We start from the raw sequence: 21,522 nt of genomic DNA, 5'->3' as shown, positions 1-21,522 counted from the left end.
TGGAGGATTTGCTTCAGCGAGGTTTGGGCTAAAGTTAGTGTGGTGGGTAAGTTCCCGCCGTCTAATAGTTGGATTTGTGCTTCTGGGCCGAATACTAGTCGTTCTCACGTTCCCCTTCCTCAGATGGCGAGTTGTCTTCGTGTGAGTGATCTAGTATGTCCAACTGCGTGGTGGATAGTAATCTTCTTTGTCGGAAGATTGTGGTGGACTTGCCTTAGACCTTAGTGGCAGGGGGGTTGGAGCCCTTCCCTTGCCGTTTTGACATGAAAGGTCGTGGGGTTGGGATTCGAACCCACGCCTCCAGAGAGACTGGAGCCTAAATCCAGCGCCTTAGACCGCTCGGCCACGCTACCTTGCTGCTGAGGTCTTCAGCAAGCAGTTTGGGGCAGAGCTCATAACAAGAAAACCTTCTCCACTGAGGCCGCTACTGCGTCGTTTATCAGTGCCTGGAAGTCCTAGGGGGTTGAGAGTGTTCTCCATGACCCGTTCTCGTCCTGTTGGGAAATAGTGGTAGTCAGTGGGAGTAGTGTTTGAGGGTCAGCACGTAGGGGTGCTAGACTTCTGGTAGCACTGGGGGTCACCCAGGTAAAGCGGCTTGAATTGCCTGCATCAGATTGTCTGAGTGTATGAAATACTCATGTCAAGTGTAGAGGGGTCACCTCCATTAGTTTAATCCGGCTATTGGGAGCTGTGGCGTAGGCGCGATTGAACGGTAGTGCTGGTCCGGTTAGCCGGGTTCATAAATGCACGCCCGAGCTGTATGCACGGATGTAACTATACAGGCTTATTATAGAAGCGCGTGGGACCTGTCTCCATAAGGTCTGCAGCCGCAGGGCCCACGTGTATTCGACTGGGGTCATCCCAGGTGGTGTGCCATGGTAACCCAGAGGACACCCACATTATACTTGTTGGCACCTTACAAGTACTGCATGCATGTCTGGGGGTCACCCCAGGTGGTGTGCCATGAAAATTTACTCAGAGGACACCCACGTTCAATATGTACGCCAGGTACAGTAACTGTACAGATATGTATCCCTGTGAAGGGTACTCCGCAATACACTCAGTTCACTCATGATCCTGCCTGCAAATCGTATCCAGCAAGGTGGTACTGTTGTTTTAATGTAAAAACTGCCAGGCAGTGTTTAAACATCCATATATGTATGCAGTAATCAGTGATAAAGTTGAGGCATAGGACTTCCTGTATTCCATCGGGGTTCACCCCGGGTGGCGTGCCGTGGTAATCCAGAAGACACCCACATCAACGTAATGGTCTATGAATGACCTTGCATGCATATCTGGGGGGTCACCCCAGGTGGTGTGCCATGAAAAATACCCAGAGGGCATCCACATCAAGGTAATGGTCTATGAATGACCTTGCATGCATATCTGGGGGGTCACCCCAGGTGGTGTGCCATGAAAAATACCCAGGGGACACCCACATCAATGTAATGGTCTATGAATGACCTTGCATGCATATCTGGGGGGTCACCCCAGGTGGTGTGCCATGAAAAATACCCAGAGGGCACCCACATCAACGTAATGGTCTATGAATGACCTTGCATGCATATCTGGGGGGTCACCCCAGGTGGTGTGCCATGAAAAATACCCAGAGGACACCCACATCAATGTAATGGTCTATGAATGACCTTGCATGCATATCTGGGGGGTCACCCCAGGTGGTGTGCCATGAAAAAATACCCAGAGGACACCCACATCAGCTTGCACCCTTGGGTACAGTAATATAATATGACCCTGTGTAGGGTAACTAATATGATCTTCCCTTTGGAGGGTATAGTATTGTCAAATCCCCTGAGGGGTGATGTAATATTTCATATTGCCCTGCAGGGACCCTTTAAGTAGTCTGCTCAGTATAAGGGCAGATAATGAACCAATGATAGTTTACATCCATTCATAAGTCATAACTTGTTAGAATTATGCCAATAATTAAGTTTATTTTAATTACTATAAAAACTAAAAACAAACATACAAACATACAGAGAATATTTTAAGGTGCTTAAAAAGGCAATATGTTTATGAGCCACAATAAAAAGGTATACAGTATGTTCTCTAAAGCCTCATACTGTCTGCTTGTTCACCCTGCTCTGCAAGGGTTATTTACTCAGTGTAATCCAACTGCCAGAGATAGATGCAGTTAGGGGAGAAAAATTGCCCTGAGGGCAATCCCCCAAGTTCGCTGCGGCGGTCGGGTGATTCCCAGACCGCCGTGTGTGAAGGTAGGGCGGCCGTCGCAGGTCTCGCGAGCCGCGAGATCCAAGATGGCCGCCGGCCGTGTGAACAAGAACTACCCGCTCGCGGCCGCGAGCGGGCCGGAAAAAACGCGGCAAAAAAGGAGAACTCAACCCTGGCTACCCCCCACCCGTCCCCACCCAGCCCCCTGTATGTAACGAGTGCAGGTCCGCGCAGCGAACGCGGCACGGACAGCCGTGACGCCCGCGGACCACCGGGCCGAAATATACAAGCACAATAAATCAATAAAGATAACAAATCCGATGAGGCAGGGGAACTGAATAAGGGAAGGAAAAAGGGACAGGTTATAGGTAGTCAGGGTGAGAAAAACCGCAAAGACAGCCTCCACCCGTCCCCACACAGTCCCCAGTAGTGTCCGCAGGGCAGGTCCTCGCGGCGAGCGCGGCACGGATTGCAGCCGCGACACCCGCGGACCGCCAGAAACAGAAACAGGGATTAAAGGCAAACACTACCAAATAAATGCAGGAGGCACACAGAGAAAGGGGGAACAGGGAGACAGGCTAGGCAGCCAGGGGAATACAAAGTACAAGGAAATAGAAATATCAAGTACAATGATGATAGTAAAGTACAAACAAATAAGAATATTAGAGAGGTAAAAAATACTCTGACCTGTTTGAGGCTGGAGCAGCAAAGAAAGAGGAAGTGATGTCATAGACAGGGCCTTTTATGGGCACCATATCTTTTCTCTGATTGGTTGTTACTGTTTCTATGCTGCTGGAGTTTTCAGTAAAGAAAGATATGCAAATATGAAGCCTCCTGTCATGTGGTAAAATTGTATCTCAATCTCTAAATTTAACTTTAATCACATACAGGAGGCTCTTGCAGGGTCTAGCAAGCTGTTAACATAGCAGGGGATAAGAAAATCTTAATTGAACAGAACTTTCAATAAAGAAAGCCTAAATAGGGCTCTCTTTACAGGAAGTGTTTATGGAAGGCTGTGCAAGTCACATGCAGGGAGGTGTGACTAGGGTTCATAAACAAAGGGATTTAGCTCCTAAATGGCAGAGGATTGAGCAGTGAGGCTGCAGGGCATGTTCTATACACCAAAACTGCTTCATTAAGCTAAAGTTGTTCAGGTGACAATAGTGTCACCTTAAAGAATGGGATGAAAAACACTTTATGGCTCACTACAGTACAAGGACAAGCACAGCATGCTTATGTTTCTGTCCTTGTTTAAGCATGCAAACTGAATCTTCACTTGGTATTCAGTAAGGTCAGATTTTTTTTTTTAAATCAAAATCATGTCTGCTTTTTAAGGCTGACAATGCATCAGCATGCTGTGCTTGACTACTGTAGTGAGCCATAACGTGTTTTACAGCCCATCCTTGATTGCATAATGCTAAAGGTGTAGATGTAGCCATAAGAAGCAAAAGATGTTCCCATAACTGCAGCCAAATAGGGGATAAGCTAAGTAGTGATTTCTTTCAAGATAGAATTAACAAATTTACCACCATTATCCAAACTATTAGCTTCAACATCTGAAAGTGACAGAAAACATTGTTCACTAGAGTTTCAGCAGTCGATCTGCTAAGAGTCAATGACCACCAATATATAGCAATTTTTATTACTGTCAACAGCAATTTTTCTGTCTTGTCTACATGCAGCCTATCCCAATGCAGTACAATTCAGACTCTAAATTGAGTTGAGTAATTTTAAAAGGACTGAAAAGCGGGTCTTCTAAAAAAAAAAATGCACCAACTTCTAAATACACATCAGAACTTAGAACCAAATCGATGTCCTAGATTCAACATGACCTGACTTAGGCGTGCCAGTAACCCTAACAATGCTAGCAATAGTAGACTTGTTATTTTTAACTGTTTCTAACTCCATATACACTGGTGTTAATGTGCAAAATTTTGTTAGTGTTATGTAAGACTATTTCCATATTTATTATTTGTTGGTTGTTTTTTCTTTGTTTTTGTTTTTTTTTATTCATTTTAATTTGTTTTAAAAAGCTTTTCAGAAACTTCCTTTAACTTGTCTTAAGATAACACTTCATTATCTTTATACTGCGGGTATTAAGGAGTAACAAGGAACAACAATAGTTTTACAATTCTCAATTTTATTACAAGAAACGGAAGTGTGTGCTAGTTTGGGTGACTAACCTTCATTATCTACTTACCGTGTTCCTATTCCCCTATATTCAATAGTAGTAATTTTGCGGTCATAATTATTATCACTTTTACCGTGCCTGTATGTCCCCTTTCCCCCGGGAGTTAGATACCCAACTACTGTTGGGTGATGCACCATCTATGGCTGGCTCCCCCCCTCGGCTTGGGATCCTGATCCCTGCAGGGTGGAAGCGCAGTCCTTGGCGCTCCAGAGGTCTGTGACTGATGCCATTATGGCCGCTATGGGCTCCTTGTCCTCCACTTTGTCCCAAACTATTTCCTAAGCGTTACTGGTGCCCACGGATCCCTCGACACATGCTACGCGTCCTGAGTTGGATCCCCTTGGGAACGCACCTAAAAATGCTAGCCATATATCTAGACATGCCTCCCCATCTGCCTCCAGAAACATCATGACTGGCATACCTCAGGGGGCTCCTGACAGCATGTCTAAGTCGCACAAAGAACCTTTCCGCACCAGGCAGAATTCCATGGTGATGGAAATGTGTGAGAGCACAGAATTAGAGCAACTCAGAAATCGGGTCTAGTGAGGAGGCTGGGTTCGAGACCAATAGTGATTTGGAGAATGATGATGGGGACTTGGGTAATAACTTCTTTACCTCCGCCGCGGCGGGGATTACAGGAGGCGACCCTGTGGCTGATCCTCCCATGACTGTGGGGACTGCCCTTGTTTGACCTGCATGATCTTCACCATTCACGGTCGGCGAGAGGCTCCCTGCAGACCATGTGGCCTGCTACCTAGAAACCTGGGTGCGGCGCCCCCTTAGCAAGGCGGCACATGACAAGCTCTGAGCTGAGTGCCCTAGACCTGTGGTACCTAACAAGTGTAACACCCCAGTAGTTGACCCCAAAATGACAAAATTTTTATCTAAGATGGGCTGGAACCCACGTAAAGGCTTTGACTCGGCACTCATATCTTGCCATGACAAACATCTAGATATCTTTGGGCCCCTGGCAAAGATTTGTGATCTGGCAGAGGACGCCATAGCCGATAATAGGCTGTTCGACCCGGAGGAACTCCGTGGTTGGGATCAGAGGGCCATCTGTATTGCTGGCAGCATCAATGCTTCACTCTCTATGCAGCAACGAAAGGCCATCCTATTTAAGATAGTGCCGAAGTTGGCTAACCTCGCCCTCAGTGAGGCCAGTAAAGATGCCCAAAGCCTCTTCTTTGGTAACTCCTTTATTAAGGATCTCGGCCGTTTTGTTAGCACATTTACTGCCCTAGATAAAGCCCAGTCCTCCATGAGGAGGGTGTTCCAGGGGCGGGTCTCTACCAGGGCCCGCAGATCCAGTGATCGTCTGGCCGGCCGCAACTACGTCTATTCCCATAGTCCGGGAAGAGGCTCCTTCAATCAGTACCCAAAATACCAGGAGGCAAAGACCCATTCCCCCTTCTTTCCATACCATGGCGGTCAGGGGAATTAAGAGGAAATTCTGGTGGCAGATGACCCTATGGTGAGCTTAACTCTACCACATGTTTCTTATCCTGTTTGTGCAGTGGGCAGACTCCGTATTTTTTTCCCCCAACCTGTGCATCTATCACATCAGACACGGTAAGGGGGTTCCACATATAGTTAGTGGGGACACCTAGTTGCATCCCTGCCCCTCAGTTGATCTGTTTTTTCCCTTCGGGATCGCAGGTTGATCGACGAGGAGTTGTAGGCCTTACATACCAAAGAGGCTATAGAGTTGGCTTCCCTAACATAGAGGGGTCATCAGTAACATCTTCCTGGTGGAGAAAAGGGTGGTTCACCAAGCTGCTATATTCTGCAATGGCCTTGCTCCGCAGTCAGGGCGTGCGCCTCATCGTTTACCTAGACGATATCCTGATCATGGCCCAGGACCGATCCATCCTCCTTCAGCATCTACGGTGGATCTGCTGACCCGGCTGGGTTTCCTCATCAACTGGGAGAAATCGTGCCTGACATTATCCAGGCACATAGAATTCTTGGACTTCCTTGTGAACTTGGAGGCAAGACTCTTTGAGTCTGTCTATGGGCAAAATGCAAATGATCCGAAAGGAGCTCCGCAGGGCAATCACCTGGACACATCTCACCCTGCGACACTTGGCGAGACTCATCGGTCTGTTGGCATCATTGATACAAGCAGTGTTCCTGGCTCCTCTTCACTATCGAGCTCCCTAACGGTTGAAGATTGCTCATCTTCAAGAGGGAACATCATATGCGGACCTGATCTCCTTGGACGAGGAAATTAAGGATGAATGGCATTGGAGGATTAACAATCTAAGTGCATGGAATGGCAGGGCCATATTTGGATATCAGCTGGAGTTCACTTGGACAGGAGCCTCTATGGCTGGGGCGCCCACTGCGAGGGGGTGTCTACAGGTGGACGCTGGTCAGAGAGTGAATCCAGAATGCATGTCAATGCTTTGGAGTTTCTAGTGGAATCCTTTGCGATTAAGATTTTCACGAAGGAGACTGCCAATGCTTGCATTCCCCTATGTATGGACAACGTATCAGCAGTTCGATATGTCAACCACATGGGCGGCACACAGTCGGCATTACTGGCGCACTTGGCAATAGATTCCTGGGAGTATCTAACACAGAATCTGGTGGTTCAGGCGGAATACCTGCCAGGCCTGCACAACGTTCAAGCAGATTGGAACTCACGTTATCTCTTGGACAGCAGAGATTGGATGTAGAGGTGTTTTGCACTATATAGTTCCTTTGGGGTCCCTTTGCCATTGACCCATTTGCCTCATGGCTCAGCGCCAAGCTGCCCCGTTTCTTCAGCTGGCATTCAGACCCGTCCGAAGATGTGTTGGGCGCTTTCCTACAGGACCTCTTCTCTACACTTTCCCTCCATTTGCCATGCTTCCTAGGGTGCTGCTTCAGGTTTGCCACCAAGTGGTGGAGCTTGTCCTCATAACCCCGTTCTGGGGGACTCGTGATTCCCTCAACTTCTGGAGATGGCAGTAGATATTCCCAAGTTGTTGCCAGCCCATCCAGACATGCTTCAGCAGCCAGCAGACCAGTTCCATCCTCTCCTCTCAGGTGCCAGGAGTTTTAGATGCTACTGGATGCATCTTGGCAGATACATGGGCACCCGGGACTCGAAAATCGTATGGTTCAGCTCTTAGATCTTGGGCTAGCTGGTGCCTGGCTAGGGCCGTGGATCCCGTTTCAGCCCGTGTGACGGTTATTCTCCAATTTCTCACGTCTCTGTTTGAAGCGGGACAAGCGTACCGGACAATTAATGTGTATAGGTCAGCCATTTCTTTGGCTCATCAAGGTTTCGAAGGTTGTCCAGCAGGACAACATACTTTGATATGCCGCCTTCTACGTGGTTCTCACCTCTCTCGACCTCCTAGACCTCATTAGGTCTCGGTATACCTGGAATGTCTCGACCATTTTATCGCTGTTTGACTCATGGCCGTCTAATGAGGTCCTTTCCCTACGCAAGTTGTCAGCAAAATTGGCCACTCTCTTCTGTCTGGTATCCTGTAAGAGGGTTTTGGATGTACGCACCTTGGATTTAGATTTTAATATATCCAGATGCATGAAGACTTTGATTAGATCGGTATTGTAACTGGCTTTCCCTTCGGCTCCAGCGTTGTGGCCTGTTTACGCTATTAGGAGAGTCACATCGGTCGGCATCTACTACTCATCTTTTTCTTTCCATTCGCCATCGATTTTCCATGGTGACGAGTACTACCCTGGTTCGTTGGTTTAAATGGGTATTGCAACAGGCAGGAGTGGACACTTCGGTGTTTGGAGCCTACTCTGTTCAGGTGGTACTTCGGCCTTGTCAATTTTCTTGGGGGCACGGTTGGAGGACCTGATGAGGATGGCGGACTGGTCTTGAGAATCTACTTTCTGTGAATTCATGTATTTTCTATGGTTGTCAGTCAGCTTTAAACTTGCAATGTGAGCCTTGTAATAAAATTACATGATTTTGCTATTACATGACGAAAAGTCATGATTTTATTAAGGACACGGAGGCGAGTATTATCCCACCCTAGATATACTTCTGAGTTGGTTTATATCTTCCTGTTACTCTGGTGGTTGGATAAGGTTTGTTATTACAGTAAGTGGGGTGTTTATTACTCTATGCTTTGTGGTCAATGTATTTTGGATGGGAGGTAGTTCAAGGTTTTCATTGTTTCATTGTTTCATGAGAAGTCGGTTTATGTTTTACAATTACACTAAGTTGCAAGGACCAAAGTAACCGTGTGACTCCTGTCTTCACAGCCTGATTCGGATTTATTCTGTGGACTCCTGCTGATCGTCATCTGATGGGATCACCTGGGATGGCGAGTTCTTGATTCTATTATGGATTGGATCCAGCTTGCTGGATTGTTGCCTGGTTGGATTTCGACTGGATTTAACTGCAGTGTTTGTGAAGTTGGACTGCTTCATCGGTTCCTGTTTATTGTTTGTTTTATCTTGTCGCATCTCCAAGAAAGAGGAAGTGTTAAGGGAGGTGCTGTCTATTATACTGGGACTTAATATGGGAGTGGCTTGTTTTTTTTCTTCCTGTTTTGTATTCTTTGCTGCAATTGGTGTACAGTAAAGAAAGGGATAAGCAATACTCGGCTCTGTGTCTTTAATAAAATCATGACTTTAAGTCATGTAATAGCAAAATCACGTAATTGGCAATTCTAGGTACAAATGTGTAAGTGGGAGGAGCAGAGGGAATAGATGTTGCATGTGAAGGAAACTCAGTAAATTTTTATTCTCTAATCACAAATCAGCTTCCCCGTCAACTAGTGTAAAAGGAAGATCGACAGTTAAAGTGGCAATCTGAGACCCTATGTTCCATGAGGGTTTTTTCTGAAAAATGCCACAAGCCCTTGATTGCTCTCCAAGTGTTCATTTTAAAGACTGTAACATAGCTACAGCTTGATCAAGGTTTATATTTTTGGATTCTAAATTGCTAACTTTATCCTGAATAATCCAGCAGTATGAGCTGCATTCTGTGCCTGAGTATGATACATCTCCAACTGTTTTTGCAGAGTATTAATGGGGGGGGGGGGACTTGCAAATTAAAACTCACTTGAAACTGTTCATTCATTTTAAGAGACAATAAAAGCAAATAAAGTAATGCCTGCAAGCTCCTACCCTTTTTTTTTCTTTTCACATGTATGCTACATAAGAGAAGGTATTATGAACAAAATCAGCTGGAGTTCACTTGGACAGGAGCCTCTATGGCTGGGGCGCCCACTGTGAGGGGGTGTCTACAGGTGGGCGCTGGTCAGAGAGTGAATCCAGAATGCATGTCAATGCTTTGGAGTTTCTAGTGGAATCCTTTGCGATTAAGATTTTCACGAAGGAGACTGCCAATGCTTGCATTCCCCTATGTATGGACAACGTATCAGCAGTTCGATATGTCAACCACATGGGCGGCACACAGTCGGCATTACTGGCGTACTTGGCAATAGATTCCTGGGAGTATCTAACACAGAATCTGGTGGTTCAGGCGGAATACCTGCCAGGCCTGCACAACGTTCAAGCAGATTGGAACTCACGTTATCTCTTGGACAGCAGAGATTGGATGTAGAGGTGTTTTGCACTATATAGTTCCTTTGGGGTCCCTTTGCCATTGACCCATTTGCCTCATGGCTCAGCGCCAAGCTGCCCCGTTTCTTCAGCTGGCATTCAGACCCGTCCGAAGATGTGTTGGGCGCTTTCCTACAGGACCTCTTCTCTACACTTTCCCTCCATTTGCCATGCTTCCTAGGGTGCTGCTTCAGGTTTGCCACCAAGTGGTGGAGCTTGTCCTCATAACCCCGTTCTGGGGGACTCATGATTCCCTCAACTTCTGGAGATGGCAGTAGATATTCCCAAGTTGTTGCCAGCCCATCCAGACATGCTTCAGCAGCCAGCAGACCAGTTCCATCCTCTCCTCTCAGGTGCCAGGAGTTTTAGATGCTACTGGATGCATCTTGGCAGATACATGGGCACCCGGGACTCGAAAATCGTATGGTTCAGCTCTTAGATCTTGGGCTAGCTGGTGCCTGGCTAGGGCCGTGGATCCCGTTTCAGCCCGTGTGACGGTTATTCTCCAATTTCTCACGTCTCTGTTTGAAGCGGGACGAGCGTACCGGACGATTAATGTGTATAGGTCAGCCATTTCTTTGGCTCATCAAGGTTTCGAAGGTTGTCCAGCAGGACAACATACTTTGGTATGCCGCCTTCTACGTGGTTCTCACCTCTCTCGACCTCCTAGACCTCATTAGGTCTCGGTATACCTGGAATGTCTCGACCATTTTATCGCTGTTTGACTCATGGCCGTCTAATGAGGTCCTTTCCCTACGCAAGTTGTCAGCAAAATTGGCCACTCTCTTCTGCCTGGTATCCTGTAAGAGGGTTTTGGATGTACGCACCTTGGATTTAGATTTTAATATATCCAGATGCATGAAGACTTTGATTAGATCGGTATTGTAACTGGCTTTCCCTTCGGCTCCAGCGTTGTGGCCTGTTTACGCTATTAGGAGAGTCACATCGGTCGGCATCTACTACTCATCTTTTTCTTTCCATTCGCCATCGATTTTCCATGGTGACGAGTACTACCCTGGTTCGTTGGTTTAAATGGGTATTGCAACAGGCAGGAGTGGACACTTCGGTGTTTGGAGCCTACTCTGTTCAGGTGGTACTTCGGCCTTGTCAATTTTCTTGGGGGCACGGTTGGAGGACCTGATGAGGATGGCGGACTGGTCTTGAGAATCTACTTTCTGTGAATTCATGTATTTTCTATGGTTGTCAGTCAGCTTTAAACTTGCAATGTGAGCCTTGTAATAAAATTACATGATTTTGCTATTACATGACGAAAAGTCATGATTTTATTAAGGACACGGAGGCGAGTATTATCCCACCCTAGATATACTTCTGAGTTGGTTTATATCTTCCTGTTACTCTGGTGGTTGGATAAGGTTTGTTATTACAGTAAGTGGGGTGTTTATTACTCTATGCTTTGTGGTCAATGTATTTTGGATGGGAGGTAGTTCAAGGTTTTCATTGTTTCATTGTTTCATGAGAAGTCGGTTTATGTTTTACAATTACACTAAGTTGCAAGGACCAAAGTAACCGTGTGGCTCCTGTCTTCACAGCCTGATTCGGATTTATTCTGTGGACTCCTGCTGATCGTCATCTGATGGGATCACCTGGGATGGCGAGTTCTTGATTCTATTATGGATTGGATCCAGCTTGCTGGATTGTTGCCTGGTTGGATTTCGACTGGATTTAACTGCAGTGTTTGTGAAGTTGGACTGCTTCATCGGTTCCTGTTTATTGTTTGTTTTATCTTGTCGCATCTCCAAGAAAGAGGAAGTGTTAAGGGAGGTGCTGTCTATTATACTGGGACTTAATATGGGAGTGGCTTGTTTTTTTTTCTTCCTGTTTTGTATTCTTTGCTGCAATTGGTGTACAGTAAAGAAAGGGATAAGCAATACTCGGCTCTGTGTCTTTAATAAAATCATGACTTTAAGTCATGTAATAGCAAAATCACGTAATTGGCAATTCTAGGTACAAATGTGTAAGTGGGAGGAGCAGAGGGAATAGATGTTGCATGTGAAGGAAACTCAGTAAATTTTTATTCTCTAATCACAAATCAGCTTCCCCGTCAACTAGTGTAAAAGGAAGATCGACAGTTAAAGTGGCAATCTGAGACCCTATGTTCCATGAGGGTTTTTTCTGAAAAATGCCACAAGCCCTTGATTGCTCTCCAAGTGTTAATTTTAAAGACTGTAACATAGCTACAGCTTGATCAAGGTTTATATTTTTGGATTCTAAATTGCTAACTTTATCCTGAATAATCCAGCAGTATGAGCTGCATTCTGTGCCTGAGTATGATACATCTCCAACTGTTTTTGCAGAGTATTAATGGGGGGGGGGGGGGGGACTTGCAAATTAAAACTCACTTGAAACTGTTCATTCATTTTAAGAGACAATAAAAGCAAATAAAGTAATGCCTGCAAGCTCCTACCCTTTTTTTTTCTTTTCACATGTATGCTACATAAGAGAAGGTATTATGAACAAAATCAGCTGGAGTTCACTTGGACAGGAGCCTCTATGGCTGGGGCGCCCACTGTGAGGGGGTGTCTACAGGTGGGCGCTGGTCAGAGAGTGAATCCAGAATGCATGTCAATGCTTTGGAGTTTCTAGTGGAATCCTTTGCGATTAAGATTTTCACGAAGGAGACTGCCAATGCTTGCATTCCCCTATGTATGGACAACGTATCAGCAGTTCGATATGTCAACCACATGGGCGGCACACAGTCGGCATTACTGGCGTACTTGGCAATAGATTCCTGGGAGTATCTAACACAGAATCTGGTGGTTCAGGCGGAATACCTGCCAGGCCTGCACAACGTTCAAGCAGATTGGAACTCACGTTATCTCTTGGACAGCAGAGATTGGATGTAGAGGTGTTTTGCACTATATAGTTCCTTTGGGGTCCCTTTGCCATTGACCCATTTGCCTCATGGCTCAGCGCCAAGCTGCCCCGTTTCTTCAGCTGGCATTCAGACCCGTCCGAAGATGTGTTGGGCGCTTTCCTACAGGACCTCTTCTCTACACTTTCCCTCCATTTGCCATGCTTCCTAGGGTGCTGCTTCAGGTTTGCCACCAAGTGGTGGAGCTTGTCCTCATAACCCCGTTCTGGGGGACTCATGATTCCCTCAACTTCTGGAGATGGCAGTAGATATTCCCAAGTTGTTGCCAGCCCATCCAGACATGCTTCAGCAGCCAGCAGACCAGTTCCATCCTCTCCTCTCAGGTGCCAGGAGTTTTAGATGCTACTGGATGCATCTTGGCAGATACATGGGCACCCGGGACTCGAAAATCGTATGGTTCAGCTCTTAGATCTTGGGCTAGCTGGTGCCTGGCTAGGGCCGTGGATCCCGTTTCAGCCCGTGTGACGGTTATTCTCCAATTTCTCACGTCTCTGTTTGAAGCGGGACAAGCGTACCGGACGATTAATGTGTATAGGTCAGCCATTTCTTTGGCTCATCAAGGTTTCGAAGGTTGTCCAGCAGGACAACATACTTTGGTATGCCGCCTTCTACGTGGTTCTCACCTCTCTCGACCTCCTAGACCTCATTAGGTCTCGGTATACCTGGAATGTCTCGACCATTTTATCGCTGTTTGACTCATGGCCGTCTAATGAGGTCCTTTCCCTACGCAAGTTGTCAGCAAAATTGGCCACTCTCTTCTGTCTGGTATCCTGTAAGAGGGTTTTGGATGTACGCACCTTGGATTTAGATTTTAATATATCCAGATGCATGAAGACTTTGATTAGATCGGTATTGTAACTGGCTTTCCCTTCGGCTCCAGCGTTGTGGCCTGTTTACGCTATTAGGAGAGTCACATCGGTCGGCATCTACTACTCATCTATTTCTTTCCATTCGCCATCGATTTTCCATGGTGACGAGTACTACCCTGGTTCGTTGGTTTAAATGGGTATTGCAACAGGCAGGAGTGGACACTTCGGTGTTTGGAGCCTACTCTGTTCAGGTGGTACTTCGGCCTTGTCAATTTTCTTGGGGGCACGGTTGGAGGACCTGATGAGGATGGCGGACTGGTCTTGAGAATCTACTTTCTGTGAATTCATGTATTTTCTATGGTTGTCAGTCAGCTTTAAACTTGCAATGTGAGCCTTGTAATAAAATTACATGATTTTGCTATTACATGACGAAAAGTCATGATTTTATTAAGGACACGGAGGCGAGTATTATCCCACCCTAGATATACTTCTGAGTTGGTTTATATCTTCCTGTTACTCTGGTGGTTGGATAAGGTTTGTTATTACAGTAAGTGGGGTGTTTATTACTCTATGCTTTGTGGTCAATGTATTTTGGATGGGAGGTAGTTCAAGGTTTTCATTGTTTCATTGTTTCATGAGAAGTCGGTTTATGTTTTACAATTACACTAAGTTGCAAGGACCAAAGTAACCGTGTGACTCCTGTCTTCACAGCCTGATTCGGATTTATTCTGTGGACTCCTGCTGATCGTCATCTGATGGGATCACCTGGGATGGCGAGTTCTTGATTCTATTATGGATTGGATCCAGCTTGCTGGATTGTTGCCTGGTTGGATTTCGACTGGATTTAACTGCAGTGTTTGTGAAGTTGGACTGCTTCATCGGTTCCTGTTTATTGTTTGTTTTATCTTGTCGCATCTCCAAGAAAGAGGAAGTGTTAAGGGAGGTGCTGTCTATTATACTGGGACTTAATATGGGAGTGGCTTGTTTTTTTTCTTCCTGTTTTGTATTCTTTGCTGCAATTGGTGTACAGTAAAGAAAGGGATAAGCAATACTCGGCTCTGTGTCTTTAATAAAATCATGACTTTAAGTCATGTAATAGCAAAATCACGTAATTGGCAATTCTAGGTACAAATGTGTAAGTGGGAGGAGCAGAGGGAATAGATGTTGCATGTGAAGGAAACTCAGTAAATTTTTATTCTCTAATCACAAATCAGCTTCCCCGTCAACTAGTGTAAAAGGAAGATCGACAGTTAAAGTGGCAATCTGAGACCCTATGTTCCATGAGGGTTTTTTCTGAAAAATGCCACAAGCCCTTGATTGCTCTCCAAGTGTTAATTTTAAAGACTGTAACATAGCTACAGCTTGATCAAGGTTTATATTTTTGGATTCTAAATTGCTAACTTTATCCTGAATAATCCAGCAGTATGAGCTGCATTCTGTGCCTGAGTATGATACATCTCCAACTGTTTTTGCAGAGTATTAATGGGGGGGGGGGGGACTTGCAAATTAAAACTCACTTGAAACTGTTCATTCATTTTAAGAGACAATAAAAGCAAATAAAGTAATGCCTGCAAGCTCCTACCCTTTTTTTTTCTTTTCACATGTATGCTACATAAGAGAAGGTATTATGAACAAAATCAGCTGGAGTTCACTTGGACAGGAGCCTCTATGGCTGGGGCGCCCACTGTGAGGGGGTGTCTACAGGTGGGCGCTGGTCAGAGAGTGAATCCAGAATGCATGTCAATGCTTTGGAGTTTCTAGTGGAATCCTTTGCGATTAAGATTTTCACGAAGGAGACTGCCAATGCTTGCATTCCCCTATGTATGGACAACGTATCAGCAGTTCGATATGTCAACCACATGGGCGGCACACAGTCGGCATTGCTGGCGTACTTGGCAATAGATTCCTGGGAGTATCTAACACAGAATCTGGTGGTTCAGGCGGAATACCTGCCAGGCCTGCACAACGTTCAAGCAGATTGGAACTCACGTTATCTCTTGGACAGCAGAGATTGGATGTAGAGGTGTTTTGCACTATATAGTTCCTTTGGGGTCCCTTTGCCATTGACCCATTTGCCTCATGGCTCAGCGCCAAGCTGCCCCGTTTCTTCAGCTGGCATTCAGACCCGTCCGAAGATGTGTTGGGCGCTTTCCTACAGGACCTCTTCTCTACACTTTCCCTCCATTTGCCATGCTTCCTAGGGTGCTGCTTCAGGTTTGCCACCAAGTGGTGGAGCTTGTCCTCATAACCCCGTTCTGGGGGACTCGTGATTCCCTCAACTTCTGGAGATGGCAGTAGATATTCCCAAGTTGTTGCCAGCCCATCCAGACATGCTTCAGCAGCCAGCAGACCAGTTCCATCCTCTCCTCTCAGGTGCCAGGAGTTTTAGATGCTACTGGATGCATCTTGGCAGATACATGGGCACCCGGGACTCGAAAATCGTATGGTTCAGCTCTTAGATCTTGGGCTAGCTGGTGCCTGGCTAGGGCCGTGGATCCCGTTTCAGCCCGTGTGACGGTTATTCTCCAATTTCTCACGGCTCTGTTTGAAGCGGGACAAGCGTACCGGACGATTAATGTGTATAGGTCAGCCATTTCTTTGGCTCATCAAGGTTTCGAAGGTTGTCCAGCAGGACAACATACTTTGGTATGCCGCCTTCTACGTGGTTCTCACCTCTCTCGACCTCCTAGACCTCATTAGGTCTCGGTATACCTGGAATGTCTCGACCATTTTATCGCTGTTTGACTCATGGCCGTCTAATGAGGTCCTTTCCCTACGCAAGTTGTCAGCAAAATTGGCCACTCTCTTCTGTCTGGTATCCTGTAAGAGGGTTTTGGATGTACGCACCTTGGATTTAGATTTTAATATATCCAGATGCATGAAGACTTTGATTAGATCGGTATTGTAACTGGCTTTCCCTTCGGCTCCAGCGTTGTGGCCTGTTTACGCTATTAGGAGAGTCACATCGGTCAGCATCTACTACTCATCTTTTTCTTTCCATTCGCCATCGATTTTCCATGGTGACGAGTACTACCCTGGTTCGTTGGTTTAAATGGGTATTGCAACAGGCAGGAGTGGACACTTCGGTGTTTGGAGCCTACTCTGTTCAGGTGGTACTTCGGCCTTGTCAATTTTCTTGGGGGCACGGTTGGAGGACCTGATGAGGATGGCGGACTGGTCTTGAGAATCTACTTTCTGTGAATTCATGTATTTTCTATGGTTGTCAGTCAGCTTTAAACTTGCAATGTGAGCCTTGTAATAAAATTACATGATTTTGCTATTACATGACAAAAAGTCATGATTTTATTAAGGACACGGAGGCGAGTATTATCCACCCTAGATATACTTCTGAGTTGGTTTATATCTTCCTGTTACTCTGGTGGTTGGATAAGGTTTGTTATTACAGTAAGTGGGGTGTTTATTACTCTATGCTTTGTGGTCAATGTATTTTGGATGGGAGGTAGTTCAAGGTTTTCATTGTTTCATTGTTTCATGAGAAGTCGGTTTATGTTTTACAATTACACTAAGTTGCAAGGACCAAAGTAACCGTGTGGCTCCTGTCTTCACAGCCTGATTCGGATTTATTCTGTGGACTCCTGCTGATCGTCATCTGATGGGATCACCTGGGATGGTGAGTTCTTGATTCTATTATGGATTGGATCCAGCTTGCTGGATTGTTGCCTGGTTGGATTTCGACTGGATTTAACTGCAGTGTTTGTGAAGTTGGACTGCTTCATCGGTTCCTTTTTATTGTTTGTTTTATCTTGTCGCATCTCCAAGAAAGAGGAAGTGTTAAGGGAGGTGCTGTCTATTATACTGGGACTTAATATGGGAGTGGCTTATTTTTTTTTCTTCCTGTTTTGTATTCTTTGCTGCAATTGGTGTACAGTAAAGAAAGGGATAAGCAATACTCGGCTCTGTGTCTTTAATAAAATCATGCCTTTAAGTCATGTAATAGCAAAATCACGTAATTGGCAATTCTAGGTACAAATGTGTAAGTGGGAGGAGCAGAGGGAATAGATGTTGCATGTGAAGGAAACTCAGTAAATTTTTATTCTCTAATCACAAATCAGCTTCCCCGTCAACTAGTGTAAAAGGAAGATCGACAGTTAAAGTGGCAATCTGAGACCCTATGTTCCATGAGGGTTTTTTCTGAAAAATGCCACAAGCCCTTGATTTCTCTCCAAGTGTTCATTTTAAAGACTGTAACATAGCTACAGCTTGATCAAGGTTTATATTTTTGGATTCTAAATTGCTAACTTTATCCTGAATAATCCAGCAGTATGAGCTGCATTCTGTGCCTGAGTATGTATACATCTCCAACTGTTTTTGCAGAGTATTAATGGGGGGGGACTTGCAAATTAAAACTCACTTGAAACTGTTCATTCATTTTAAGAGACAATAAAAGCAAATAAAGTAATGCCTGCAAGCTCCTACCCTTTTTTTTTCTTTTCACATGTATGCTGCATAAGAGAAGGTATTATGAACAAAATCTCTTTTAGGAACAGTGCATCTCTTAAATTTTCATCCAACATAAATGGACCATCATATTTCTTAAAAAATGCTTGAAACACAGAAATGAAAGGAGACAAAACAGGGGAATTAATAGATCTCTTTAAAGTTTCTAAACCAATAGTGTCACTTGGTCATGAATCAAGAACCTTTTATCTTACTCACCAAACCATGGGGACCAACTCAACAAGACTGTAAGTACGTGTCTTCCACTGCATAAAACACAAATAAGCTTTAAACATTAATTTGGAGAAAGAGTTATAAGACTTTACTAAAAATAGACACACTCTAGAAATAATGGATTCTCTGTAAGGGATGCATATAAAGAAGGAAAGAAGGTCCACCCACTCCAAATAAGAGCTGATGATGGGTGTGAACAGTTCATCCCACCACTGACCACTGTCAATGGGTTATAGTGCATCTGAGCCAGACTATGTTAGTCTGCTGGATCTGTGCAGTGTGATTGAAGGGGTAGAGCTATAACTTTAAGTCATATTCTGTCTTTCTGGATACTAAAACTGCAATTCAATATTTGTAGACAGAATTAAGGAGGTAATGAGAGCCACACAAGAGTTTAAGTGGGTTTAGAAGAGACATACAAATGGTTAAGGGGAGTTAGAAGAACCTTATGAGGGGATAATGGAGTTGAGGAAAGGCACACAAAGTAATTTAAAGAGACACAAAAACAAGTTAATTCCACTTAGGTACTGGTGCAAAATAATCTAGATATACTATATGATCATAAACCATTTGACTAGGCATTGTTCTTAATGCTATTGTCTCTAATGTATAAAGCAAATGCAAGTGTTTAAGTTCTTCACATGGTCACAAAGAAAAAATATGTTGTCTATTTTCTGTAAACAATTACATTCTAATCACACACAGTAATATAAAAACATAGTATTTATAAATGATTCAACAGTAAATGCATTGATTTAGGCTGAAGGTATTGACATACATTTTCTATTCTCTGCAGCAAAAAAACATCATAATTTGTTATGGACTAAGACTGCTTAAAATAACAATGCAAAACTGACATGAGGTTATGGAAAATAAACATATTCAATAAAGAATATTTAATAATAAAAATATAGAAAATATCAGGAAGATTTATGGATGCCTATATATTTTTATTATAACTTGTTCACTGGACAGGAATATCTCGTATTTTAACATTTATGTACAGTTTAAAATACAAAACAATATGACATAATGCCTCTAGAATTGTAAACCAATATAAACTCATTTTTTTGAATAGTTCTTAAAGGGACTTTCCAAATAATCTAACCACTTTGATTTCATGAAGTGGTTATAGTGCTACGAAGCTGTCTCTGAACATTTACCTGTTAATTTTTATCTATAAAAGTTATCTGGGCATCTTCAAGGACTAAGCATAGGTGTCCAACCTTTTAGCTTTCCCAGGCCACATTAAACAAAGAGAAATTGTCTTGGGCTGCAAATTATATATAGTATATATATATATATATACACATATATATATATTATACTTTATTTATACAATAAAACTACAAAAGCCAATTTCCTTAATTTTGATATTACATTTGTTTAGTAGTTAACTCCTCTGTTATCCCTATGATGGATTGCCATATTTAAGGATACCGAATAAGAGAGTTAATATACACATGTAGATACATAAAAAAAAAACCTATACACACATACAATCACAGACCTATACATACACAATCAGAGACATTCACACACACACACACACACACACACACACATATGTACACACAATTACATTGTGGTGATACTTACCTGCTCCATACAGAGCAATTCCTCTGTAGCCGCACGGCCCTACAAGTCCACGCGGCTGTGCAGCTGGAAACCTGGATGGGAATACATGTTTACACAAGCGGTGCTGGCCAATAGCAAATCCAATTACAGACCCACACACTCACACATACAATCCGACACACACAATCACATATATACACACAATCACATACATGCACATAATCACATATATACACAACATCACAGACCCACACACACATACAATCACATACATACTGACATACACACACAATCCCTCACATAACCACAGACATACACAAACACAATCACAGAGCCACCCACGGACACATGGACACATAAAATAAGGGATATGTGGCGCTATGTAAAATAATATGATTAAAATGCTTAACTTTTTAAAATATGCACTGGGTCTTTTTCTATATAATCATAAAAGAACCCTATATTATATAAACATAAACAAGATAAACCATAGTGCAACCTGTCAAAATATAAATAACAGTAGTGTAGTCAAATGGGACACTCACAATTTCCAGAGCCCTTAGAGAATGGCTTTGAACTGTAATAGCATTTCATCCACCATTGGGATAACAGGAAATTGTAGTGAAGCCTTTGCTGGAGCAATGGGATGTCTAGAAGAAACAGGAGCCAGGTGATATCAGGTGCTGGCTAGTGGTTGCTGTTGTGAGGAGATCACTTTGCTCTTTATGCATAGGTCCCTCGTGAACCCAGTAGTGATGCCAATGCTGGGATGATGTCATATCCCAGCTGCCGTCTCACTGCAGAGCACTTGAGGGAGCTGTGCAGAAAGAGCACAGTAAGTAATGGGCTCCCTGCCTCCCTCACCGCATGGCAACCCAAAACTACTGGGCCTGAGTGAATTCTACCTAAGCAATACACCTGAGTAGGATATGTGTTGTAGGGCTGAATGTGATTGAGGCGGTTGGTTGTGTAATATGTATACGTATGTGGAGTTGGCCCGGTGTGATTGTAAGTGGAGCTTGCTGATTGTGTGAGATGTTTGGCTGTATGATTAAATGCTAAATGTGAGACTGGATGAACGTGGTTGAGTGTAAGGGATTGCTGAGTGTGTGATTATGTGTGGAGTTGTCCAAGTATGATTGAAACATAGAAACATAGAATGTGACAGCAGATAAGAACCATTCGGGCCATCTAGTCTGCCCAATTTTCTAAATATTTTCATTAGTCTCTGGCCTTATCTTATAGTTAGGATAGCCTTATGCCTATCCCACGCATGCTTAAACTCCTTTACTGTGTTAACCTCTACCATCTCAGCTGGAAGGCTATTCCATGCATCCACTACCCTCTTAGTAAAGTAATATTTCCTGATATTATTTTTAAACCTGTGTCCCTCTAATTTAAGACTATGTCCTCTTGTTGTGGTAGTTTTTCTTCTTTTAAATATAGTCTCCTCCTTTACTGTGTTGATTCCTTTTATGTATTTAAATGTTTCTATCATATCCCCTGAAGTGGAAATCAATCAATAAATTGATTATTTTGTGTATCTGCCCCTGGCCAAATTAAAGAAACAGTGCGTGCACGCTCCCTGAAGTAATTCACACCGGACACAAGTTCCAGGTTAATGAAAAACT

General features: G+C 44.1%; 1 non-coding gene across 1 annotated transcript; it reads right to left on the bottom strand.

Moving 5' to 3' along the window:
- Positions 1-268: 268 nt before the first annotated feature.
- TRNAL-UAG (transfer RNA leucine (anticodon UAG)) lies at positions 269-353 on the bottom strand. Its single transcript has one exon. It is a non-coding gene; the product is annotated as a tRNA-Leu (tRNA).
- Positions 354-21,522: the final 21,169 nt, after the last annotated feature.

This window comes from Pelobates fuscus, chromosome 4 (assembly GCF_036172605.1).
Source record: "Pelobates fuscus isolate aPelFus1 chromosome 4, aPelFus1.pri, whole genome shotgun sequence".
Lineage (NCBI taxonomy): Eukaryota > Metazoa > Chordata > Amphibia > Anura > Pelobatidae > Pelobates > Pelobates fuscus.
This window is presented reverse-complemented; position numbering and strand designations above follow the sequence as displayed.